The sequence below is a fragment of the Phalangium opilio genome, unplaced genomic scaffold (assembly GCF_054372755.1).
Source record: "Phalangium opilio isolate 3A_F unplaced genomic scaffold, DU_Popi_V2 ptg000089l_1, whole genome shotgun sequence".
In the NCBI taxonomy this organism is placed as follows: domain Eukaryota; kingdom Metazoa; phylum Arthropoda; class Arachnida; order Opiliones; family Phalangiidae; genus Phalangium; species Phalangium opilio.
Window position 1 is genome coordinate 2,177,243 of NW_028324194.1, and position 14,023 is coordinate 2,191,265.

At 45.1% G+C, this 14,023-nt stretch overlaps 31 non-coding genes across 31 annotated transcripts; all 31 read left to right on the forward strand.

The window, feature by feature from the left end:
• Nucleotides 1–244: 244 nt before the first annotated feature.
• TRNAS-GCU (transfer RNA serine (anticodon GCU)) lies at nucleotides 245–326 on the forward strand. Its single transcript has one exon. It is a non-coding gene; the product is annotated as a tRNA-Ser (tRNA).
• A 205-nt stretch (nucleotides 327–531) lies between these two features.
• Nucleotides 532–613, forward strand: TRNAS-GCU (transfer RNA serine (anticodon GCU)). The gene has a single exon. It is a non-coding gene; the product is annotated as a tRNA-Ser (tRNA).
• Nucleotides 614–818: 205 nt separating this feature from the next.
• On the forward strand, nucleotides 819–900 carry TRNAS-GCU (transfer RNA serine (anticodon GCU)). The gene has a single exon. It is a non-coding gene; the product is annotated as a tRNA-Ser (tRNA).
• A 484-nt stretch (nucleotides 901–1,384) lies between these two features.
• On the forward strand, nucleotides 1,385–1,466 carry TRNAS-GCU (transfer RNA serine (anticodon GCU)). The gene has a single exon. It is a non-coding gene; the product is annotated as a tRNA-Ser (tRNA).
• Nucleotides 1,467–1,671: 205 nt separating this feature from the next.
• TRNAS-GCU (transfer RNA serine (anticodon GCU)) lies at nucleotides 1,672–1,753 on the forward strand. The gene has a single exon. It is a non-coding gene; the product is annotated as a tRNA-Ser (tRNA).
• Nucleotides 1,754–2,373: 620 nt separating this feature from the next.
• TRNAS-GCU (transfer RNA serine (anticodon GCU)) lies at nucleotides 2,374–2,455 on the forward strand. Its single transcript has one exon. It is a non-coding gene; the product is annotated as a tRNA-Ser (tRNA).
• A 483-nt stretch (nucleotides 2,456–2,938) lies between these two features.
• TRNAS-GCU (transfer RNA serine (anticodon GCU)) lies at nucleotides 2,939–3,020 on the forward strand. Its single transcript has one exon. It is a non-coding gene; the product is annotated as a tRNA-Ser (tRNA).
• Nucleotides 3,021–3,503: 483 nt separating this feature from the next.
• On the forward strand, nucleotides 3,504–3,585 carry TRNAS-GCU (transfer RNA serine (anticodon GCU)). The gene has a single exon. It is a non-coding gene; the product is annotated as a tRNA-Ser (tRNA).
• Nucleotides 3,586–4,205: 620 nt separating this feature from the next.
• TRNAS-GCU (transfer RNA serine (anticodon GCU)) lies at nucleotides 4,206–4,287 on the forward strand. Its single transcript has one exon. It is a non-coding gene; the product is annotated as a tRNA-Ser (tRNA).
• A 340-nt stretch (nucleotides 4,288–4,627) lies between these two features.
• On the forward strand, nucleotides 4,628–4,709 carry TRNAS-GCU (transfer RNA serine (anticodon GCU)). Its single transcript has one exon. It is a non-coding gene; the product is annotated as a tRNA-Ser (tRNA).
• A 483-nt stretch (nucleotides 4,710–5,192) lies between these two features.
• Nucleotides 5,193–5,274, forward strand: TRNAS-GCU (transfer RNA serine (anticodon GCU)). The gene has a single exon. It is a non-coding gene; the product is annotated as a tRNA-Ser (tRNA).
• A 620-nt stretch (nucleotides 5,275–5,894) lies between these two features.
• TRNAS-GCU (transfer RNA serine (anticodon GCU)) lies at nucleotides 5,895–5,976 on the forward strand. Its single transcript has one exon. It is a non-coding gene; the product is annotated as a tRNA-Ser (tRNA).
• A 340-nt stretch (nucleotides 5,977–6,316) lies between these two features.
• Nucleotides 6,317–6,398, forward strand: TRNAS-GCU (transfer RNA serine (anticodon GCU)). Its single transcript has one exon. It is a non-coding gene; the product is annotated as a tRNA-Ser (tRNA).
• Nucleotides 6,399–7,168: 770 nt separating this feature from the next.
• TRNAS-GCU (transfer RNA serine (anticodon GCU)) lies at nucleotides 7,169–7,250 on the forward strand. The gene has a single exon. It is a non-coding gene; the product is annotated as a tRNA-Ser (tRNA).
• A 340-nt stretch (nucleotides 7,251–7,590) lies between these two features.
• Nucleotides 7,591–7,672, forward strand: TRNAS-GCU (transfer RNA serine (anticodon GCU)). The gene has a single exon. It is a non-coding gene; the product is annotated as a tRNA-Ser (tRNA).
• Nucleotides 7,673–7,877: 205 nt separating this feature from the next.
• Nucleotides 7,878–7,959, forward strand: TRNAS-GCU (transfer RNA serine (anticodon GCU)). The gene has a single exon. It is a non-coding gene; the product is annotated as a tRNA-Ser (tRNA).
• Nucleotides 7,960–8,450: 491 nt separating this feature from the next.
• On the forward strand, nucleotides 8,451–8,532 carry TRNAS-GCU (transfer RNA serine (anticodon GCU)). Its single transcript has one exon. It is a non-coding gene; the product is annotated as a tRNA-Ser (tRNA).
• Nucleotides 8,533–8,873: 341 nt separating this feature from the next.
• On the forward strand, nucleotides 8,874–8,955 carry TRNAS-GCU (transfer RNA serine (anticodon GCU)). Its single transcript has one exon. It is a non-coding gene; the product is annotated as a tRNA-Ser (tRNA).
• A 477-nt stretch (nucleotides 8,956–9,432) lies between these two features.
• On the forward strand, nucleotides 9,433–9,514 carry TRNAS-GCU (transfer RNA serine (anticodon GCU)). Its single transcript has one exon. It is a non-coding gene; the product is annotated as a tRNA-Ser (tRNA).
• Nucleotides 9,515–9,719: 205 nt separating this feature from the next.
• TRNAS-GCU (transfer RNA serine (anticodon GCU)) lies at nucleotides 9,720–9,801 on the forward strand. The gene has a single exon. It is a non-coding gene; the product is annotated as a tRNA-Ser (tRNA).
• A 341-nt stretch (nucleotides 9,802–10,142) lies between these two features.
• Nucleotides 10,143–10,224, forward strand: TRNAS-GCU (transfer RNA serine (anticodon GCU)). Its single transcript has one exon. It is a non-coding gene; the product is annotated as a tRNA-Ser (tRNA).
• A 205-nt stretch (nucleotides 10,225–10,429) lies between these two features.
• On the forward strand, nucleotides 10,430–10,511 carry TRNAS-GCU (transfer RNA serine (anticodon GCU)). The gene has a single exon. It is a non-coding gene; the product is annotated as a tRNA-Ser (tRNA).
• A 341-nt stretch (nucleotides 10,512–10,852) lies between these two features.
• Nucleotides 10,853–10,934, forward strand: TRNAS-GCU (transfer RNA serine (anticodon GCU)). The gene has a single exon. It is a non-coding gene; the product is annotated as a tRNA-Ser (tRNA).
• A 205-nt stretch (nucleotides 10,935–11,139) lies between these two features.
• On the forward strand, nucleotides 11,140–11,221 carry TRNAS-GCU (transfer RNA serine (anticodon GCU)). Its single transcript has one exon. It is a non-coding gene; the product is annotated as a tRNA-Ser (tRNA).
• Nucleotides 11,222–11,562: 341 nt separating this feature from the next.
• On the forward strand, nucleotides 11,563–11,644 carry TRNAS-GCU (transfer RNA serine (anticodon GCU)). The gene has a single exon. It is a non-coding gene; the product is annotated as a tRNA-Ser (tRNA).
• Nucleotides 11,645–11,849: 205 nt separating this feature from the next.
• Nucleotides 11,850–11,931, forward strand: TRNAS-GCU (transfer RNA serine (anticodon GCU)). The gene has a single exon. It is a non-coding gene; the product is annotated as a tRNA-Ser (tRNA).
• A 341-nt stretch (nucleotides 11,932–12,272) lies between these two features.
• On the forward strand, nucleotides 12,273–12,354 carry TRNAS-GCU (transfer RNA serine (anticodon GCU)). The gene has a single exon. It is a non-coding gene; the product is annotated as a tRNA-Ser (tRNA).
• A 205-nt stretch (nucleotides 12,355–12,559) lies between these two features.
• TRNAS-GCU (transfer RNA serine (anticodon GCU)) lies at nucleotides 12,560–12,641 on the forward strand. Its single transcript has one exon. It is a non-coding gene; the product is annotated as a tRNA-Ser (tRNA).
• Nucleotides 12,642–13,132: 491 nt separating this feature from the next.
• On the forward strand, nucleotides 13,133–13,214 carry TRNAS-GCU (transfer RNA serine (anticodon GCU)). Its single transcript has one exon. It is a non-coding gene; the product is annotated as a tRNA-Ser (tRNA).
• Nucleotides 13,215–13,419: 205 nt separating this feature from the next.
• On the forward strand, nucleotides 13,420–13,501 carry TRNAS-GCU (transfer RNA serine (anticodon GCU)). The gene has a single exon. It is a non-coding gene; the product is annotated as a tRNA-Ser (tRNA).
• Nucleotides 13,502–13,706: 205 nt separating this feature from the next.
• On the forward strand, nucleotides 13,707–13,788 carry TRNAS-GCU (transfer RNA serine (anticodon GCU)). The gene has a single exon. It is a non-coding gene; the product is annotated as a tRNA-Ser (tRNA).
• The last annotated feature ends 235 nt before the right edge of the window (nucleotides 13,789–14,023 follow it).

Below are 14,023 nucleotides of genomic sequence, written 5' to 3' on the forward strand. Positions count from 1 at the left end.
TGGGCTCTGCCCGCGCGAGTTCGAATCTCGCCTCCGTCGTTTTATCCGTTTTGTTTTGAACACAAATGCAGTCAAAATGATTTAACTCCTTTAAATCCCGGAAGGGGTGGCCGAGTGGTTAAGGCGATGGAATGCTGATACATTGGGCTCTAAACACGCGAGTTCGAATCTCGCCTCCGTCGTTTTAACCGGATTGTTTTAATCACAAATTCAGGCAAAATAATTAAACCAGTTTTAAATCAAGGACGGGGTGGCCGAGTGGTTAAGGCGATGGACTGCTAATCCATTGGGCTCTGCCCGCGCGAGTTCGAATCTCGCCTCCGTCGTTTTATCTGTTTTGTTTTGAACACAAATGCAGCCAAAATGATTAAACTCGTTTAAATCGCGGAAGGGATTTCCGAGTGGTTAAGGCGATGGATTGCTGATACATTGGGCTCTTAACACGCGAGTTCGAATCTCGCCTACGTCGTTTTAACCGGATTGTTTTAATCACAAATTCAGGCAAAATAATTAAACCAGTTTTAAATCAAGGACGGGGTGGCCGAGTGGTAAAGGCGATGGACAGCTAATCCATTGGGCTCTGCCCGCGCGAGTTCGAATATCGCCTCCGTCGTTTTATCTGTTTTGTTTTGAACACAAATGCAGCCAAAATGATTAAACTCGTTTAAATCGCGGAAGGGATTTCCGAGTGGTTAAGGCAATGGATTGCCGATACATTGGGCTCTTAACACGCGAGTTCGAATCGCGCCTACGTCGTTTTAACCGGATTGTTTTAATCACAAATTCAGGCAAAATAATTAAACCAGTTTTAAATCGAGGACGGGGTGGCCGAGTGGTTAAGGCGATGGACTGCTAATCCCTTGGGCTCTGCCCGCGCGAGTTCGAATCTCGCCTCAGTCGTTTTAATCGGATTGTTTTAATCACAAATTCAGGCAAAATAATTGAAGCAGTTTTAAATCGAGGACAGGGTGGTTAAGGCGATGGACTGCTAATCCATTGGGCTCTGCCCGCGCGAGTTCGAATCTCGCCTCCGTCGTTTTATCCGTTTTGTTTTGAACACAAATGCACTTAAAATGATTTAACTCCTTTAAATCCCGGAAGGGATGGCCGAGTGGTTAAGGCGATGGAATGCTGATACATTGGGCTCTGCCCGCGCGAGTTCGAATCTCGCCTCCGTCGTTTTATCCGTTTTGTTTTGAACACAAATGCAGTCAAAATGATTTAACTCCTTTAAATCCCGGAAGGGGTGGCCGAGTGGTTAAGGCGATGGAATGCTGATACATTGGGCTCTAAACACGCGAGTTCGAATCTCGCCTCCGTCGTTTTAACCGGATTGTTTTAATCACAAATTCAGGCAAAATAATTAAACCAGTTTTAAATCAAGGACGGGGTGGCCGAGTGGTTAAGGCGATGGACTGCTAATCCATTGGGCTCTGCCCGCGGGAGTTCGAATCTCGCCTCAGTCGTTTTATCTGTTTTGTTTTGAACACAAATGCAGCCAAAATGATTAAACTCGTTTAAATCGCGGAAGGGATTTCCGAGTGGTTAAGGCGATGGATTGCTGATACATTGGGCTCTTAACACGCGAGTTCGAATCTAGCCTACGTCGTTTTAACCGGATTGTTTTAATCACAAATTCAGGCAAAATAATTAAACCAGTTTTAAATCGAGGACGGGGTGGCCGAGTGGTTAAGGCGATGGACTGCTAATCCATTGGGCTCTGCCCGCGCGAGTTCGAATCTCGCCTCCGTCGTTTTATCCGTTTTGTTTTGAACACAAATGCAGTCAAAATGATTTAACTCGTTTTAATATCGGAAGGGATGGCCGAGTTGTTAAGGCGATGGATTGCTAATACATTGGGCCCTGAACACGCGAGTTCGAATCTCGCCTCCCTCGTTTTAACCGGATTGTTTTAATCACAAATTCAGGCTAAATAATTAAACCAGTTTTAAATCGAGGACAGGATGGTTAAGGCGTTGGACTGCTAATCCATTGGGCTCTGCCCGCGCGAGTTCGAATCTCGCCTCAGTCGTTTTAATCGGATTGTTTTAATCACAAATTCAGGCAAAATAATTGAACCAGTTTTTAATCGAGGACAGGGTGGTTAAGGCGATGGACTGCTAATCCATTGGGCTCTGCCCGCGCGAGTTCGAATCTCGCCTCCGTCGTTTTATCCGTTTTGTTTTGAACACAAATGCACTCAAAATGATTTAACTCCTTTAAATCCCGGAAGGGATGGCCGAGTGGTTAAGGCGATGGAATGCTGATACATTGGACTCTAAACACGCGAGTTCGAATCTCGACTCCGTCGTTTTAACCGGATTGTTTTAATCACAAATTCAGGCAAAATAATAAAACCAGTTTTAAATCAAGGACGGGGTGGCCGAGTGGTTAAGGCGATGGACTGCTAATACATTGGGCTCTGCCCGCGCGAGTTCGAATCTCGCCTCAGTCGTTTTAATCGGATTGTTTTAATCACAAATTCAGGCAAAATAATTGAACCAGTTTTAAATCGAGGAAGGGTGGTTAAGGCGATGGACTGCTAATCCATTGGGCTCTGCCCGCGCGAGTTCGAATCTCGCCTCCGTCGTTTTATCCGTTTTGTTTTGAACACAAATGCACTTAAAATGATTTAACTCCTTTAAATCCCGGAAGGGATGGCCGAGTGGTTAAGGCGATGGAATGCTGATACATTGGGCTTTGCCCGCGCGAGTTCGAATCTCGCCTCCGTCGTTTTATCCGTTTTGTTTTGAACACAAATGCACTCAAAATGATTTAACTCCTTTAAATCCCGGAAGGGATGGCCGAGTGGTTAAGGCGATGGAATGCTGATACATTGGACTCTAAACACGCGAGTTCGAATCTCGACTCCGTCGTTTTAACCGGATTGTTTTAATCACAAATTCAGGCAAAATAATAAAACCAGTTTTAAATCAAGGACGGGGTGGCCGAGTGGTTAAGGCGATGGACTGCTAATACATTGGGCTCTGCCCGCGCGAGTTCGAATCTCGCCTCAGTCGTTTTAATCGGATTGTTTTAATCACAAATTCAGGCAAAATAATTGAACCAGTTTTAAATCGAGGAAGGGTGGTTAAGGCGATGGACTGCTAATCCATTGGGCTCTGCCCGCGCGAGTTCGAATCTCGCCTCCGTCGTTTTATCCGTTTTGTTTTGAACACAAATGCACTTAAAATGATTTAACTCCTTTAAATCCCGGAAGGGATGGCCGAGTGGTTAAGGCGATGGAATGCTGATACATTGGGCTTTGCCCGCGCGAGTTCGAATCTCGCCTCCGTCGTTTTATCCGTTTTGTTTTGAACACAAATGCAGTCAAAATGATTTAACTCCTTTAAATCCCGGAAGGGGTGGCCGAGTGGTTAAGGCGATGGAATGCTGATACATTGGGCTCTAAACACGCGAGTTCGAATCTCGCCTCCGTCGTTTTAACCGGATTGTTTTAATCACAAATTCAGGCAAAATAATTAAACCAGTATTAAATCAAGGACGGGGTGGCCGAGTGGTTAAGGCGATGGACTGCTAATCCATTGGGCTCTGCCCGCGGGAGTTCGAATCTCGCCTCAGTCGTTTTATCTGTTTTGTTTTGAACACAAATGCAGCCAAAATGATTAAACTCGTTTAAATCGCGGAAGGGATTTCCGAGTGGTTAAGGCGATGGATTGCTGATACATTGGGCCCTGAACACGCGAGTTCGAATCTCGCCTCCCTCGTTTTAACCGGATTGTTTTAATCACAAATTCAGGCTAAATAATTAAACCAGTTTTAAATCGAGGACAGGATGGTTAAGGCGTTGGACTGCTAATCCATTGGGCTCTGCCCGCGCGAGTTCGAATCTCGCCTCAGTCGTTTTAATCGGATTGTTTTAATCACAAATTCAGGCAAAATAATTGAACCAGTTTTTAATCGAGGACAGGGTGGTTAAGGCGATGGACTGCTAATCCATTGGGCTCTGCCCGCGCGAGTTCGAATCTCGCCTCCGTCGTTTTATCCGTTTTGTTTTGAACACAAATGCACTCAAAATGATTTAACTCCTTTAAATCCCGGAAGGGATGGCCGAGTGGTTAAGGCGATGGAATGCTGATACATTGGACTCTAAACACGCGAGTTCGAATCTCGACTCCGTCGTTTTAACCGGATTGTTTTAATCACAAATTCAGGCAAAATAATAAAACCAGTTTTAAATCAAGGACGGGGTGGCCGAGTGGTTAAGGCGATGGACTGCTAATACATTGGGCTCTGCCCGCGCGAGTTCGAATCTCGCCTCAGTCGTTTTAATCGGATTGTTTTAATCACAAATTCAGGCAAAATAATTGAACCAGTTTTAAATCGAGGAAGGGTGGTTAAGGCGATGGACTGCTAATCCATTGGGCTCTGCCCGCGCGAGTTCGAATCTCGCCTCCGTCGTTTTATCCGTTTTGTTTTGAACACAAATGCACTCAAAATGATTTAACTCCTTTAAATCACGGAAGGGATGGCCGAGTGGTTAAGGCGATGGAATGCTGATACTTTGGACTCTAAACACGCGAGTTCGAATCTCGACTCCGTCGTTTTAACAGGATTGTTTTAATCACAAATTCAGGCAAAATAATTAAACCAGTTTTAAATCAAGGACGGGGTGGCCGAGTGGTTAAGGCGATGGACTGCTAATACATTGGGCTCTGCCCGCGCGAGTTCGAATCTCGCCTCAGTCGTTTTAATCGGATTGTTTTAATCACAAATTCAGGCAAAATAATTGAACCAGTTTTAAATCGAGGAAGGGTGGTTAAGGCGATGGACTGCTAATCCATTGGGCTCTGCCCGCGCGAGTTCGAATCTCGCCTCCGTCGTTTTATCCGTTTTGTTTTGAACACAAATGCACTTAAAATGATTTAACTCCTTTAAATCCCGGAAGGGATGGCCGAGTGGTTAAGGCGATGGAATGCTGATACATTGGGCTTTGCCCGCGCGAGTTCGAATCTCGCCTCCGTCGTTTTATCCGTTTTGTTTTGAACACAAATGCAGTCAAAATGATTTAACTCCTTTAAATCCCGGAAGGGGTGGCCGAGTGGTTAAGGCGATGGAATGCTGATACATTGGGCTCTAAACACGCGAGTTCGAATCTCGCCTCCGTCGTTTTAACCGGATTGTTTTAATCACAAATTCAGGCAAAATAATTAAACCAGTTTTAAATCAAGGACGGGGTGGCCGAGTGGTTAAGGCGATGGACTGCTAATCCATTGGGCTCTGCCCGCGGGAGTTCGAATCTCGCCTCAGTCGTTTTATCTGTTTTGTTTTGAACACAAATGCAGCCAAAATGATTAAACTCGTTTAAATCGCGGAAGGGATTTCCGAGTGGTTAAGGCGATGGATTGCTGATACATTGGGCCCTGAACACGCGAGTTCGAATCTCGCCTCCCTCGTTTTAACCGGATTGTTTTAATCACAAATTCAGGCTAAATAATTAAACCAGTTTTAAATCGAGGACAGGATGGTTAAGGCGTTGGACTGCTAATCCATTGGGCTCTGCCCGCGCGAGTTCGAATCTCGCCTCAGTCGTTTTAATCGGATTGTTTTAATCACAAATTCAGGCAAAATAATTGAACCAGTTTTTAATCGAGGACAGGGTGGTTAAGGCGATGGACTGCTAATCCATTGGGCTCTGCCCGCGCGAGTTCGAATCTCGCCTCCGTCGTTTTATCCGTTTTGTTTTGAACACAAATGCACTCAAAATGATTTAACTCCTTTAAATCCCGGAAGGGATGGCCGAGTGGTTAAGGCGATGGAATGCTGATACATTGGACTCTAAACACGCGAGTTCGAATCTCGACTCCGTCGTTTTAACCGGATTGTTTTAATCACAAATTCAGGCAAAATAATAAAACCAGTTTTAAATCAAGGACGGGGTGGCCGAGTGGTTAAGGCGATGGACTGCTAATACATTGGGCTCTGCCCGCGCGAGTTCGAATCTCGCCTCAGTCGTTTTAATCGGATTGTTTTAATCACAAATTCAGGCAAAATAATTGAACCAGTTTTAAATCGAGGAAGGGTGGTTAAGGCGATGGACTGCTAATCCATTGGGCTCTGCCCGCGCGAGTTCGAATCTCGCCTCCGTCGTTTTATCCGTTTTGTTTTGAACACAAATGCACTCAAAATGATTTAACTCCTTTAAATCACGGAAGGGATGGCCGAGTGGTTAAGGCGATGGAATGCTGATACTTTGGACTCTAAACACGCGAGTTCGAATCTCGACTCCGTCGTTTTAACAGGATTGTTTTAATCACAAATTCAGGCAAAATAATTAAACCAGTTTTAAATCAAGGACGGGGTGGCCGAGTGGTTAAGGCGATGGACTGCTAATACATTGGGCTCTGCCCGCGCGAGTTCGAATCTCGCCTCCGTCGTTTTATTCGTTTTGTTTTGAACACAAATGCAGTCAAAATGATTTAACTCCTTTAAATCCCGGAAGGGATGGCCGAGTGGTTAAGGCGATGGAATGCTGATACATTGGGCTCTAAACACGCGAGTTCGAGTCTCGCCTCCGTCGTTTTATCCGTTTTGTTTTGAACACAAATGCAGTCAAAATGATTTAACTCCTTTAAATCCCGGAAGGGATGGCCGAGTGGTTAAGGCGATGGAATGCTGATACATTGGGCTCTAAACACGCGAGTTCGAATCTCGCCTCCGTCGTTTTATCCGTTTTGTTTTGAACACAAATGCAGTCAAAATGATTTAATTCCTTTAAATCCCGGAAGGGGTGGCCGAGTGGTTAAGGCGATGGAATGCTGATACATTGGGCTCTAAACACGCGAGTTCGAATCTCGCCTCAGTCGTTTTAATCGGATTGTTTTAATCACAAATTCAGGCAAAATAATTGAACCAGTTTTTAATCGAGGACAGGGTGGTTAAGGCGATGGACTGCTAATCCATTGGGCTCTGCCCGCGCGAGTTCGAATCTCGCCTCCGTCGTTTTATCCGTTTTGTTTTGAACACAAATGCACTCAAAATGATTTAACTCCTTTAAATCCCGGAAGGGATGGCCGAGTGGTTAAGGCGATGGAATGCTGATACATTGGACTCTAAACACGCGAGTTCGAATCTCGACTCCGTCGTTTTAACCGGATTGTTTTAATCACAAATTCAGGCAAAATAATAAAACCAGTTTTAAATCAAGGACGGGGTGGCCGAGTGGTTAAGGCGATGGACTGCTAATACATTGGGCTCTGCCCGCGCGAGTTCGAATCTCGCCTCAGTCGTTTTAATCGGATTGTTTTAATCACAAATTCAGGCAAAATAATTGAACCAGTTTTAAATCGAGGAAGGGTGGTTAAGGCGATGGACTGCTAATCCATTGGGCTCTGCCCGCGCGAGTTCGAATCTCGCCTCCGTCGTTTTATCCGTTTTGTTTTGAACACAAATGCACTCAAAATGATTTAACTCCTTTAAATCACGGAAGGGATGGCCGAGTGGTTAAGGCGATGGAATGCTGATACTTTGGACTCTAAACACGCGAGTTCGAATCTCGACTCCGTCGTTTTAACAGGATTGTTTTAATCACAAACTCAGGCAAAATAATTAAACCAGTTTTAAATCAAGGACGGGGTGGCCGAGTGGTTAAGGCGATGGACTGCTAATACATTGGGCTCTGCCCGCGCGAGTTCGAATCTCGCCTCCGTCGTTTTATCCGTTTTGTTTTGAACACAAATGCAGTCAAAATGATTTAACTCCTTTAAATCCCGGAAGGGATGGCCGAGTGGTTAAGGCGATGGAATGCTGATACTTTGGACTCTAAACACGCGAGTTCGAATCTCGACTCCGTCGTTTTAACAGGATTGTTTTAATCACAAACTCAGGCAAAATAATTAAACCAGTTTTAAATCAAGGACGGGGTGGCCGAGTGGTTAAGGCGATGGACTGCTAATACATTGGGCTCTGCCCGCGCGAGTTCGAATCTCGCCTCCGTCGTTTTATCCGTTTTGTTTTGAACACAAATGCAGTCAAAATGATTTAACTCCTTTAAATCCCGGAAGGGATGGCCGAGTGGTTAAGGCGATGGAATGCTGATACATTGGGCTCTAAACACGCGAGTTCGAGTCTCGCCTCCGTCGTTTTATCCGTTTTGTTTTGAACACAAATGCAGTCAAAATGATTTAACTCCTTTAAATCCCGGAAGGGATGGCCGAGTGGTTAAGGCGATGGAATGCTGATACATTGGGCTCTAAACACGCGAGTTCGAATCTCGCCTCCGTCGTTTTATCCGTTTTGTTTTGAACACAAATGCAGTCAAAATGATTTAATTCCTTTAAATCCCGGAAGGGGTGGCCGAGTGGTTAAGGCGATGGAATGCTGATACATTGGGCTCTAAACACGCGAGTTCGAATCTCGCCTCCGTCATTTTAACCGGATTGTTTTAATCACAAATTCAGGCAAAATAATTAAACCAGTTTTAAATCAAGGACGGGGTGGCCGAGTGGTTAAGGCGATGGACTGCTAATCCATTGGGCTCTGCCCGCGCGAGTTCGAATCTCGCCTCAGTCGTTTTAATCGGATTGTTTTAATCACAAATTCAGGCAAAATAATTGAACCAGTTTTAAATCGAGGACAGGGTTGTTAAGGCGATGGACTGCTTATCCATTGGGCTCTGCCCGCGCGAGTTCGAATCTCGCCTCCGTCGTTTTATCCGTTTTGTTTTGAACACAAATGCACTCAAAATGATTTAACTCCTTTAAATCCCGGAAGGGATGGCCGAGTGGTTAAGGCGATGGAATGCTGATACATTGGACTCTAAACACGCGAGTTCGAATCTCGCTTCCGTCGTTTTAACCGGATTGTTATAATCACAAATTCAGGCAAAATAATTAAACCAGTTTTAAATCAAGGACGGGGTGGCCGAGTGATAAAGGCGATGGACTGCTAATCCATTGGGCTCTGCCCGCGCGAGTTCGAATCTCGCCTCAGTCGTTTTAATCGGATTGTTTTATTCACAAATTCAGGCAAAATAATTGAACCAGTTTTAAATCGAGGACAGGGTGGTTAAGGCGATGGACTGCTAATCCATTGGGCTCTGCCCGCGCGAGTTCGAATCTCGCCTCAGTCGTTTTAATCGGATTGTTTTAATCACAAATTCAGGCAAAATAATTGAACCAGTTTTAAATCGAGGACAGGGTTGTTAAGGCGATGGACTGCTTATCCATTGGGCTCTGCCCGCGCGAGTTCGAATCTCGCCTCCGTCGTTTTATCCGTTTTGTTTTGAACACAAATGCACTCAAAATGATTTAACTCCTTTAAATCCCGGAAGGGATGGCCGAGTGGTTAAGGCGATGGAATGCTGATACATTGGACTCTAAACACGCGAGTTCGAATCTCGACTCCGTCGTTTTAACCGGATTGTTTTAATCACAAATTCAGGCAAAATAATTAAACCAGTTTTAAATCAAGGACGGGGTGGCCGAGTGGTTAAGGCGATGGACTGCTAATACATTGGGCTCTGCCCGCGCGAGTTCGAATCTCGCCTCAGTCGTTTTATCCGTTTTGTTTTGAACACAAATGCAGTCAAAATGATTTAACTCCTTTAAATCCCGGAAGGGATGGCCGAGTGGTTAAGGCGATGGAATGCTGATACATTGGGCTCTAAACACGCGAGTTCGAATCTCGCCTCCGTTGTTTTAACCGGATTGTTATAATCACAAATTCAGGCAAAATAATTAAACCAGTTTTAAATCAAGGACGGGGTGGCCGAGTGATAAAGGCGATGGACTGCTAATCCATTGGGCTCTGCCCGCGCGAGTTCGAATCTCGCCTCAGTCGTTTTAATCGGATTGTTTTAATCACAAATTCAGGCAAAATAATTGAACCAGTTTTAAATCGAGGACAGGGTGGTTAAGGCGATGGACTGCTAATCCATTGGGCTCTGCCCGCGCGAGTTCGAATCTCGCCTCCGTCGTTTTATCCGTTTTGTTTTGAACACAAATGCACTCAAAATGATTTAACTCCTTTAAATCCCGGAAGGGATGGCCGAGTGGTTAAGGCGATGGAATGCTGATACATTGGACTCTAAACACGCGAGTTCGAATCTCGACTCCGTCGTTTTAACCGGATTGTTTTAATCACAAATTCAGGCAAAATAATTAAACCAGTTTTAAATCAAGGACGGGGTGGCCGAGTGGTTAAGGCGATGGACTGCTAATCCATTGGGCTCTGCCCGCGCGAGTTCGAATCTCGCCTCCGTCGTTTTATCCGTTTTGTTTTGAACACAAATGCACTCAAAATGATTTAACTCCTTTAAATCCCGGAAGGGATGGCCGAGTGGTTAAGGCGATGGAATGCTGATACATTGGACTCTAAACACGCGAGTTCGAATCTCGACTCCGTCGTTTTAACCGGATTGTTTTAATCACAAATTCAGGCAAAATAATTAAACCAGTTTTAAATCAAGGACGGGGTGGCCGAGTGATAAAGGCGATGGACTGCTAATCCATTGGGCTCTGCCCGCGCGAGTTCGAATCTCGCCTCAGTCGTTTTAATCGGATTGTTTTAATCACAAATTCAGGCAAAATAATTGAACCAGTTTTAAATCGAGGACAGGGTGGTTAAGGCGATGGACTGCTAATCCATTGGGCTCTGCCCGCGCGAGTTCGAATCTCGCCTCCGTCGTTTTATCCGTTTTGTTTTGAACACAAATGCACTCAAAATGATTTAACTCCTTTAAATCCCGGAAGGGATGGCCGAGTGGTTAAGGCGATGGAATGCTGATACATTGGGCTCTAAACACGCGAGTTCGAATCTCGCCTCCGTTGTTTTAACCGGATTGTTATAATCACAAATTCAGGCAAAATAATTAAACCAGTTTTAAATCAAGGACGGGGTGGCCGAGTGGTTAAGGCGATGGACTGCTAATACATTGGGCTCTGCCCGCGCGAGTTCGAATCTCGCCTCAGTCGTTTTATCCGTTTTGTTTTGAACACAAATGCAGTCAAAATGATTTAACTCCTTTAAATCCCGGAAGGGATGGCCGAGTGGTTAAGGCGATGGAATGCTGATACATTGGGCTCTAAACACGCGAGTTCGAATCTCGCCTCCGTTGTTTTAACCGGATTGTTATAATCACAAATTCAGGCAAAATAATTAAACCAGTTTTAAATCAAGGACGGGGTGGCCGAGTGATAAAGGCGATGGACTGCTAATCCATTGGGCTCTGCCCGCGCGAGTTCGAATCTCGCCTCAGTCGTTTTAATCGGATTGTTTTAATCACAAATTCAGGCAAAATAATTGAACCAGTTTTAAATCGAGGACAGGGTGGTTAAGGCGATGGACTGCTAATCCATTGGGCTCTGCCCGCGCGAGTTCGAATCTCGCCTCCGTCGTTTTATCCGTTTTGTTTTGAACACAAATGCACTCAAAATGATTTAACTCCTTTAAATCCCGGAAGGGATGGCCGAGTGGTTAAGGCGATGGAATGCTGATACATTGGACTCTAAACACGCGAGTTCGAATCTCGACTACGTCGTTTTAACCGGATTGTTTTAATCACAAATTCAGGCAAAATAATTAAACCAGTTTTAAATCAAGGACGGGGTGGCCGAGTGGTTAAGGCGATGGACTGCTAATCCATTGGGCTCTGCCCGCGCGAGTTCGAATCTCGCCTCCGTCGTTTTATCCGTTTTGTTTTGAACACAAATGCACTCAAAATGATTTAACTCCTTTAAATCCCGGAAGGGATGGCCGAGTGGTTAAGGCGATGGAATGCTGATACATTGGACTCTAAACACGCGAGTTCGAATCTCGACTCCGTCGTTTTAACCGGATTGTTTTAATCACAAATTCAGGCAAAATAATTAAACCAGTTTTAAATCAAGGACGGGGTGGCCGAGTGATAAAGGCGATGGACTGCTAATCCATTGGGCTCTGCCCGCGCGAGTTCGAATCTCGCCTCAGTCGTTTTAATCGGATTGTTTTAATCACAAATTCAGGCAAAATAATTGAACCAGTTTTAAATCGAGGACAGGGTGGTTAAGGCGATGGACTGCTAATCCATTGGGCTCTGCCCGCGCGAGTTCGAATCTCGCCTCCGTCGTTTTATCCGTTTTGTTTTGAACACAAATGCACTCAAAATGATTTAACTCCTTTAAATCCCGGAAGGGATGGCCGAGTGGTTAAGGCGATGGAATGCTGATACATTGGACTCTAAACACGCGAGTTCGAATCTCGACTACGTCGTTTTAACCGGATTGTTTTAATCACAAATTCAGGCAAAATAATTAAACCAGTTTTAAATCAAGGACGGGGTGGCCGAGTGGTTAAGGCGATGGACTGCTAATCCATTGGGCTCTGCCCGCGCGAGTTCGAATCTCGCCTCCGTCGTTTTATCCGTTTTGTTTTGAACACAAATGCACTCAAAATGATTTAACTCCTTTAAATCCCGGAAGGGATGGCCGAGTGGTTAAGGCGATGGAATGCTGATACATTGGACTCTAAACACGCGAGTTCGAATCTCGACTCCGTCGTTTTAACCGGATTGTTTTAATCACAAATTCAGGCAAAATAATTAAACCAGTTTTAAATCAAGGACGGGGTGGCCGAGTGGTTAAGGCGATGGACTGCTAATACATTGGGCTCTGCCCGCGCGAGTTCGAATCTCGCCTCCGTCGTTTTATCCGTTTTGTTTTGAACACAAATGCAGTCAAAATGATTTAACTCCTTTAAATCCCGGAAGGGATGGCCGAGTGGTTAAGGCGATGGAATGCTGATACATTGGGCTCTAAACACGCGAGTTCGAGTCTCGCCTCCGTCGTTTTATCCGTTTTGTTTTGAACACAAATGCAGTCAAAATGATTTAACTCCTTTAAATCCCGGAAGGGATGGCCGAGTGGTTAAGGCGATGGAATGCTGATACATTGGGCTCTAAACACGCGAGTTCGAATCTCGCCTCCCTCGTTTTATCCGTTTTGTTTTGAACACAAATGCAGTCAAAATGATTTAATTCCTTTAAATCCCGGAAGGGGTGGCCGAGTGGTTAAGGCGATGGAATGCTGATACATTGGGCTCTAAACACGCGAGTTCGAATCTCGCCTCCGTCGTTTTAACCGGATTGTTTTAATCACAAATTCAGGCAAAATAATTAAACCAGTTTTAAATCAAGGACGGGGTGGCCGAGTGGTTAAGGCGATGGACTGCTAATCCATTGGGCTCTGCCCGCGCGAGTTCGAATCTCGCCTCCGTCGTTTTATCCGTTTTGTTTTGAACACAAATGCACTCAAAATGATTTAACTCCTTTAAATCCCGGAAGGGATGGCCGAGTGGTTAAGGCGATGGAATGCTGATACATTGGACTCTAAACACGCGAGTTCGAATCTCGACTCCGTCGTTTTAACCGGATTGTTTTAATCACAAATTCAGGCAAAATAATTAAACCAGTTTTAAATCAAGGACGGGGTGGCCGAGTGGTTAAGGCGATGGACTGCTAATACATTGGGCTCTGCCCGCGCGAGTTCGAATCTCGCCTCCGTCGTTTTATCCGTTTTGTTTTGAACACAAATGCAGTCAAAATGATTTAACTCCTTTAAATCGCGGAAGGGATGGCCGAGTGGTTAAGGCGATGGAATGCTGATACATTGGGCTCTAAACACGCGAGTTCGAATCTCGCTTCCGTCGTTTTAACCGGATTGTTATAATCACAAATTCAGGCAAAATAATTAAACCAGTTTTAAATCAAGGACGGGGTGGCCGAGTGATAAAGGCGATGGACTGCTAATCCATTGGGCTCTGCCCGCGCGAGTTCGAATCTCGCCTCAGTCGTTTTAATCGGATTGTTTTAATCACAAATTCAGGCAAAATAATTGAACCAGTTTTAAATCGAGGACTGGGTGGTTAAGGCGATGGACTGCTAATCCATTGGGCTCTGCCCGCGCGAGTTCGAATCTCGCCTCAGTCGTTTTATCCGTTTTGTTTTGATCACAAATGCACTCAAAATGATTTAACTCCTTTAAATCCCGGAAGGGATGGCCGAGTGGTTAAGGCGATGGAATGCTGA